Genomic DNA, 9,795 nt, shown 5'->3' with positions numbered 1-9,795 from the left:
ATAAAAGCAATAGTTAATATATTAATCGTATTATAACGCCTCAGTGGAAGAGAGAAAGAAAATATGACATGTTTCTTAAGAGCATACTTCAGTGAAACGGCAAATAATTTTCAACAGTAGGTGCGACGAAATTTCTCACTATTCGCCAATCGGAGACTAACAGCGAGGTGTCCGCACGTCGATTTGTTTTGTCGTGGCGTCGGATGAAAATATTCTTAAATCGTGTAAAGATGACTAAAAAACTTTACGTATGTACTTAAAAAAGAAAACAGGTCAATGAATATACTATTATTATTAGTAATATAACACTAAAAATTACATTAAATGGACGCATGTTGGATTTTTATGAAAAATTATATTTCGTTCGGCACGCGTCATTTACACGATCTGCGCATCGCCTAGCCACAATCTTTTTAGACCATGCCTCAACTGAAGCCTTAATCTTATTCTTGTTGAAACAGCTGTTTAACGTCGACAACTCTGCATTACGCTCTAAAATTTGGAGAGAACTAGACGCCGCCTAGGATACCATTTTTAAGTAACTAGTATTGGTACCTTGAATCAAATCTTAAAAATATTAGCCGGTAAAAACAGTAGCCAATATTAACGAAATGTGAGAAGCGCTCCAGTTGCATAGTATTAGTTGCATAGTATTAGTATATAATTTCGTCGTAATTAGGTAAGGTGCAGTTGGTTAAATTGTTTCGATTTGTTCAATTCTCCCCCGATACCAAATATCTCTTCAAATAGGTATACTTCTGAAGTATTTACGAATTAAGAATATACAATACCTACAAAATGTAACAATCTCTTGTAAATTATTTGTTGATTATAAAAAAGTTTTTTTTTGTATTTTTTTATTCAATAGGTAGTTACTGAATACAGGTACAGCCCCGCAATATTATTAGGTTGGTTGCCGGGCGAGTTATCTTGAACAATGTATTAATTTACCAATCCATATACTCTTTTCGCGAATATGTCTTAATACCCAAACTATCTGACGTCTTTTAAATTCCGTCGATATCATCCTATGTAGTACCTGTGTTGTTATTAAAATTTAATGCATGACCAACTTACTAATTATACTATATTCTGACATTATTAATTAGTCTTGAGTAAAAAATAATTACTGCTTAATTTGTATTTTTAGGTCAATCTACTCAAAACGGACAATGTACTTGTTTCCACTGTTTTCTCATCATTTGAATTGTTGTCATGTTTACAAAAGTTATAATTACAAACATAACCATATTCTCTGCCTAAAAAGGTAACGCCTTGAGTTAGGGAAAGAAGTCCGATTTCTAAATCCAAATTTAATCCTACATGTAGATTTGAAGTTAACCTTTTTCTAGTATTTCATTATTGTTCAGAATACCAAAATTCTTTAGTAAAAAGTATTTCTGAATTATTGATTAAATATTATATTATATTAATAATATTATTAAATATTTATTTTATTCAACATTATGTATATTCAATGAAAAGAATGTTACATTCCAAAATCCTCTGAATTATTCGTTGAATAAAAGAAATTTAATGGTTCTTTATTATTTTAGTTGGAATTGGTGATATTCAATCTTCAATCAAATTTCCATGTGAATAATGCTTCGTGATAAATAATATGCGAAGGACTTTTGGAATGTCAAATCATTTGACATTCTATATGGAAATTTGTCGGTAAATATTTTCAGGTAGATTTTGTGAAGATAATATGCGAGTGGGATGGTTTACATAAGGTATACGTTTCGTATAAATAGACGAATATACTTTATCATCCATTTCATACATTTATTTATTTAGAAAAGAGTATTATGGCATTACAGCGATTGGCCAATGCACCATAAAATATAATAAATACAAATTATAAAAATTATATATAATAATTATAAATAACAACCAAAATAACAACCAATATAACAACAAAGTAGAAAAGAAAGTATGACGTGCTTATGTAGATAATTAATACAATTATAAATTTAAACTCTTTAACACGTCCACAAACATGGTGTAGTTAATAAAAATAAATCAACCTTTATGGTGCCCTCAAATAAGTTAATTGCACGATAGACAGCATCATAAAACATTACATCCGTCCTGCGACAGGGTATCATGAAGACTGTAAAGTTACGAGTGATATTGGTGGGAACATGAAAATTAATATTTGCCAGTATATACGGATTTTAAATGAACCCACAAAGAAGTAAAAAGAAATGCTTTAAAAGAGCAATCACTCTTCGGGTGGACAAAGATTGCATTGATAGCATACCCAGAAGAAAATTAGTCGGAAAATTCATTTTATTATCATTATCATAAGGAAAGAATCCGTATGCTTAAGTAGAGAAATCTAAGAAATCTATTGTGGACTCGATCCAACTTAATTGCGTGGACGGACTTGATGACTATTTATATTAATATAACTTTTAATCTGAGTCTGTATATTGCTAGATGAATGTCTCTCTAAGCTAATTACATTCCTTTCAGTACCGTGTGATATATTGTCAAGAATTATTTTTCGATCTAGCGGCCTCCTTTTGTAATAATTGTACAATACTCAAACGAATTTAAACTAAATAAGAAATTTATTGGTATCATCATATTTTTTTTTACCAACTAACCTACCGATTATGATCGTAACATTATCATAGTATCACTTTTGCTAACGCAGTTTTGAGACTTAACCCATAAATAACTCATTTTTGACTAAACGTCCCAAATGCAGTGCTCAGATTGGATAATTTTACGAACCGAAACGCTCAATAATTTTCCTAAAATATTTATGTAATTTTATGTATAATACAAATTAGTGTATAGTGGCGCTGTTAACAGTAGTCTGTATAATTTGAAGGTGCTGGTGGATTCCGGATCTATGGGGGGGGGGGGGGTGTGGTTAAGATGATGCCAGACACTGACCTTTTATGATGTTTATGATGGCTCCGTGGTTTGGTTGCACTATCACTCGCGCGGTATGGTTTGTTGGGATACCCGGTGCGCGGCACTTTGTCTGTATACCGTTTATGGATGATATATGAGGTTGGTTGGTTGTATGAATGATGAGAGCCGGTATCACGGCTTGCCAGGTATTCATAAGTATCGCTTGTATGACGTCACGACGTCACACTATATCAAGCTGACCCGGCCGTGGCCCACAAACAACTTCTGAATCAGTTTGTATAATCGAGGCCACCACAATTTGGCGGAACCAGTGTATAAGATTTTTCGGTACAGTTCGGTTATGAGGAATACAGCGGCAAACACATTTTGAAAATAGCTGATATACTGGATTAATTGATAGGTTAACCTAACCAAACCTAACCTATCCAAACCTAACCTAACCTAATCTAACCTAAACGAACCCAAACTAGCAAATAATCCAGTATATCGGGTATTTTCAAAATGTCTTTTCCGCTGTATTCCTCATAACCGAAATGTACCGATTTTTCATATACCTGCCATGCTCAGACGGTCGAATAGAATAACAGTTTTTTTTTTAACTTGTCGCATGCAAATGATGCAGTAACCGTAGGTGAATATCAGGGTTTATGATACGTCGTAAATATTATTTTTCACTATGATTCCGACAAGTTAAATGATATAATTAAGTAAATGAATTTAATTTTGTTTTATAATTCACGAACCGGGACGCAATATTTATATTTTACACGAGACGGAGTGATGATGTCAGGGATTTTACAAGCTGAGCTCCGTTGTGCTCCTGTCCATTTCGAACCCTTTCCTAATTCCTTTTGAGCTAAGCAGCTAGATATTATATCATGTTTATATTGTGTAGGTAGACTATTGTTCAAAAAACTAGATACTAAATTAGTCTTGATAGAAACAAAAATAAAAGAATAAATGAATACAATTGTTAAAAAACGATTCAAATATGATTTATGTATAGTATTATGTAGCAACGTGTAAAGCTTTTTAAAGGGTATATTTACTTAGCAAAAGTAAAGCGTTTTTCTGCCGTATTGGCTAGTACAAAGTTAAACTGGATGTGTTCAGAGGAGTGTTTAAATTCCGTCATACGATTTCGAAAATCGAGAGCCTGAAATTCGTTTAAAAAAAGCTTCGGTAAATCGGTTAGGCTTTTCAATTCCTGATTTTGTCGATAGAGTGCGTCGCCAGGCGGAAATAAAAATTACCGACAAGCGAAAACATCGAAGCTTTTTACCCCCCGTTGGCTAGCTTTCACATAGAGATTCCATTTTAGTCTCTACGTTACCCAATTTGAATGCTTCATGAATCCCCCTAATGTGGAAGTACGAACAATATATTTTTCGCGGTCTAATATTGTTTATCACTTGGTGTTCCCCACATATAAACATTGATTAATGATACGGATTTCACTCACACGGTGAGTTTTATAAAGCTTATTTTTTTCAAATTTTAACATTACATAAAATTAAATATACATTTTGATAATCGTACTTGATAAAGGTTACCATGAGCTATATCATGAATTTCCAACAAGTAAACGCTGAAAATCATGAAAAAACTACTTAGTATTGTTAACTTCACTATTCGCAATTATTGAAGAATTTATATTTCTATTAAAATGCAATTGTTGATTTTTTATCCAGTATGTTATAGCCAATTGCTCAACATATTAGGTTCATACTCTGACTTAAACATACAAAAAAAATATCGTGTAAATTTTGATAGACCCGGGATTCGAATCTGGGACCCATGACATTTTAAGCCGACTTCACTCTGAACGAAATTCACCTTACCGATGCATTTTTCTGATTGTAACAGTAAATGTATAATATCATCATTAACCAGGATTGTTCCCCTGCTGGATGAAAGTCTTCTCCAGCTACTTCCATTTTCTTCAGTCCCTTTATTATCACGTACATCGACCTTATGACATCAGGTTTTAGGTTGTCTTTGAGGTCGTTTAGTGCCTCATGGGTACCACTGTATGACGGTATTTATCCAGCGGTTGTCCACTCGCCAATCAACGTATCCGACCATAGAGGTATTAAATTAAAAGAGAGGCAAGGAATCGGCTTTCTCATAAAGCTTAATGAAGCAGGCCAACAATAGCCGATAACTTACGAGAAATAGCGACGCGATAAAAAAAAATCAGAGCATCACAGAGGATTTACTTTGGTTATTATAACGTACCCATATAACACAATCTTAACGTTCAAATTTTAACACAAATTGATTACCAGCCCGCCCCACCATACTTTTTCGCCATATTAGCCTGCTTCACCATACTTTCATATAACCTGCAGCCCCTAGTATTCGACCCATTGCTAGTTTTATTACACAGGGTCTTCTACTCCGATTGTATCTTAAACGTAAAGTCTAGGACCAGTGCTTGCGTACACATTTAAAATAATATGAAATATTCAATATTTGAGTAATATTTGAATAATATGGAATATTTAATAATGAATAATATTTAATGCAAGAGAAATCTAATAATTATGATTGCTTGAAAAATTTGTGGAAATTGGTGGCTTGGAAAAGTGCATGTTAAGCATAGCGCAAAGAGACTAAAGATAAAACAATGCATAATAAGATAGACAAGAGATATACTTAAATAAATAATTGTTACGCTACTCGGATTATTAAATAGTACAAAACTAAAATAAACTACTCTCCTGCGTCCGTTATTATCATATGGTTCAAAATGTTGGGCACGAAGCAAACAGGATGAGAGAAGTATGGATATTTTTGAGAGAAAAGTTTTGAAAAGAATCTTTGGGGCTATTTAGAAAGGTGGCATTTGGAGGTCAAGGTATAATGAAGAGCTATTATACACACTTTATGGAGGCGAAAAGATCACGTGGTATATGAAAATTCAGAGGATCGGCTACGTGCATAGAGTACTTGAGGATATACTGGCAATTCGGGCTATGTAAATAACTTCAGATGGCAAGAAAAGACCTGGACGGCTGAAATTGAGATGGCTGGACTGTGCCACGGGAGATTTAAAAGTGCTCGGTCAAAACAATTGGAGAATTTTGGCACTAAATTGTCCAAGATAGAGGAAGTTTTTGAAGGAGGCCAAGATCCACCAAGGGTGACTTAAATGAATATGATGATGATAAAACTAAATTTTAAGCTAAGCTTTTACTAATGTTAAGAATTGTATGCATTTTTCAATAGTTTTTTTATTATAAAGTAATGATGAAACTAACGAAAAAGGGATTTAAATCAATAAATGAAATCTTTAGATGAAAATAGGTGAAATGGTTTTGTCATATACAGAATACGTAAAGCAAAAGCATTCATCAATATAATATTACACACTGCAAATAGAATATTCAATTTGAGTTGTGCATTTCGATTGAGGCCACGATTCGTTAGTTTACATGGAAATATGTTTAGTGTTGTACTACAGATCGGATTATTGATTGTATTGAATTCTGATATCATAGAGATGTGATACTTTGAGAGTATTTGTTGACGGAATAAAACTGTTTTGATAGATGTTTAGTTCCTGGATTTGTAAGACTTATTTTATATATTTATATCTACAATCCAGATTTCCAGATCAACATGTCCATGTGGCGAAGAACTAGAGAATGCAAACCAGATCCTCTGGGAATATTCTAGAATGTGCTCCAAAATGGAAGAGATTCTTAAATCGTTTCAACCAGCTGTTGGATCATATTTTTGCAATTAAAAAAATGCGGCGTTTTATTGCGGACGCGAAAATGTTCTTGTATTTTCACATGTCACATGTTTTATGTCAGTATTGTTTTAAATTTGATTTTTAACTATATATTTATTAATTAGAATCATCTATTATTGTTAGTTCTCCATATTACTCTCTCCCATGAGAAATTTTTATTAATATTCTCTGCAAACTCAGTCAAAGCACATTTGATTGCGTGGTGACCTCAGTCTTGGATATATGTTCCCGAGACATTACCAGGTGAAGACAACTTACTGCTGAAGCTTTACAGCCAAGTATAGGGTATATAAGCTCAATTAAGATCAAGTGTGGTAAAGAGCAGGTTGGCTTAGATGGGTCTCTGTGTTTATAAAATTATGTGATGGGTGTGAACAAAACCATTTAGTATTCTTCGATGGCGCTACAGCTCAAGTCGACCCCTGGCCTCTTTCACCGCCGTCATCCAGCCGGAACGGTCCTCTGCACGTCTTTTCCAGTTCCTTATTTTTAGCAGCTGGTTGGCATTTTTTGTAATGTTATTACCCCCATATAGTATTTATTGAATATTAATTATTAACTCCATCAATTCCCAATACGTTACCATTGTTCCCAGAATGGACGACTTTATACATATTGAGTGTAGTATTTTTATTTCTTATAATTTCTAATGATCTATTTTTAGGTTTTGACGATTTATAATATATATATATATATACGCTTATCGAGTAAATTAGTATTGAAAAGGTAGGGGTTTTTTTACAAACACTACAACTATTCATAATTTTTGTTATATTTTTTATTGTGATCCTTGATTTAATAGGTAGTATTATAAATACGCGTTTGTTATATCTATAAGCTTTATACAAGGCCGGATTAACTCAGATTATTAAATTTAATGCATGGTCGTGGAAACTTGATTTCACTCGTGTCACGGACGAAGTCTCCCCGCCGCCGTGACACTAGATTAATAAAATTACATGTGAGAAATGAATAATTTTAGAAAGAATTTAGAACTAACTATGAACAGAAGGTAAAGGGCGCTAACTAAATCTAGAACTATAGAAAGTATGAGTAGGAAATAAATAGTAATAAATAAATAAAAGTCGATTTAGATTCAAGAAATATATATATATATATATTATAACAAAATTTAACATTGATATGAATGGAAACGAAAGGCTCTCACATGAAACAAAGTACCGTCTTGCACCAAGCGACAATTAATAACACACGTGATTAAGTAGAATTTTTAATGAACACACAAACTGATAATCCTCATTGCAATCTCGTTGAATCAACGTTTATTTTAAAGATTTAAAAATTATTAAACAAAATGGAATGATACGTGGTTTGTGGATCTACGCGGCCTATCTCCGTGCGGGACTAAAGGGTCTTCCTTCAATGGTGACATCCTTATAATACTTGTCTACTAATCCAGGACCGTGTTCATAGACTTCCGTCTTCTTTTGCGATTCAAAAACAAGAGAACACAAGAGACTTCTTCTTTCATAAACAACGCTTTTATCATCTTTTCGCCAAAAATTCTAACAGCGTCCTCTGCTCCTCGACATAGCGCTTATCCAAATTAGCCATAGAGAATTGTATAAAATGACTGAATTCGTTAGTTATGTTTTGTACTTAAACATAACAGTAGGTGATAAAGTTTTTACCTACTTTATTGTATTGATTTGTTATATAAATTAGAGTTAATAGTATTCGTTGCCAGTGTATATTTGCCTTTTAGTAAGTGTACACAGTGCCTGAAGATTCCGAAAGGCGAAACCCGGGTTAAAAAAAACGACTCAAAGGGAATAGTACAAAACTTAAATTCATTAGAATTTAAAACCGTATACATACTATAATAATATTATATAGAATTTTAAAATTGTATTTTGTTTGATTGCTATCTCATGTATTAGATTATAGTTTGGGTATTGTGTTGAAAATAATTGAATAGAAATTACATCCTTGAAAAGGTTATTATCCACAAATAATAATTCTTTGTATTCGAGGTATTGAATTTTCATTTCTATACGCATCCTACGCCACGGAGCATTGCAAATATTTCTGGCAAATGAGAAATTGCGTTTTATTGTGGAAATCGCTCGCAAAGGTGCCGAAGCGTATGACCATTATGTCGCCTCTTCCCTTCATAACAACATATAAACGTTTTCCGAAAAAGAATACCGCAAAATGATTATTTTCTTTTTTTCCATACAAATGCGTGCAATTTTTTCAGCCGTGAAATACGGCGCGATGAAAAATATTCTTCAATATTGCCGTTTCGGAAAATGTATTTTTCTTAATATTATCGATTCACTGTTTACTTGATAGTAGGTAATATTTTTTTAATCTTGTTACACTACCAGTACGTCATATAACCACAACGACGTTATTAGTACATGGAATTTTTTCTAGAGAGCTCGCTATCCGAATGAGAATAGCTAATATAATAGAACACCTGCGGAGTCCAGCAGATCCAGGTTCAAGTCCCGACGGGTGACGTAGTTTTGTAGTGGTCGATGACTTCGGTCATTCTCAGCGTTATTTCGACAGTGTAAGAGTTAGAAAATTGTTTAAACTATCGCACAATAGTCGCATCTATAGTCAGCATATTCTACACGCGTGACATTGAAGTGCAATAATGGAGAGGCACGCAAATTTTTCAACTGCAAACTTCATCAGCAATGGACTCGCAATTAATAGTTAATTATAGTTAATATAGTAAGTCGTTGATGACTTGATCAGTCTAAATACCTATTAGCATCAAACATAATCTCCACCTGATCAAAAAGCTTCGTCTAAGTCGCTCTTGTCCCACGATTTTTTGGACCTCGGGACAATATCATAAGTATTATAACATAACGCTCTTGTAACAAACCCTTATACCAACTGTTTACGCTGCAAATAAAACACGCTCCTGCATGCATCGGAGCAACCACCATCAAATATTGACTTCTCATCTTTCCTCCTGACGACTCTCCATCTTCACCTACTGATCATCCCCATATACAGCGGTCTTCACCTTCAACCACGATATCCGCAAATGTTTTTTTTCAAAATATTTTTCTTGTTTGTGGATGCACGAGATGTTTTCAAATTATGTATATTCAGCATTTAAAATGTTACATTCTCAAAGAATATGTCTTATTTGTTAAATA

This window comes from Rhyacophila brunnea, unplaced genomic scaffold (genome assembly GCF_057557595.1).
Source record: "Rhyacophila brunnea isolate RB1 unplaced genomic scaffold, BYU_Rbru_1.0 scaffold_14, whole genome shotgun sequence".
Taxonomy (NCBI): Eukaryota; Metazoa; Arthropoda; class Insecta; order Trichoptera; family Rhyacophilidae; genus Rhyacophila; species Rhyacophila brunnea.
This window is presented reverse-complemented; position numbering follows the sequence as displayed.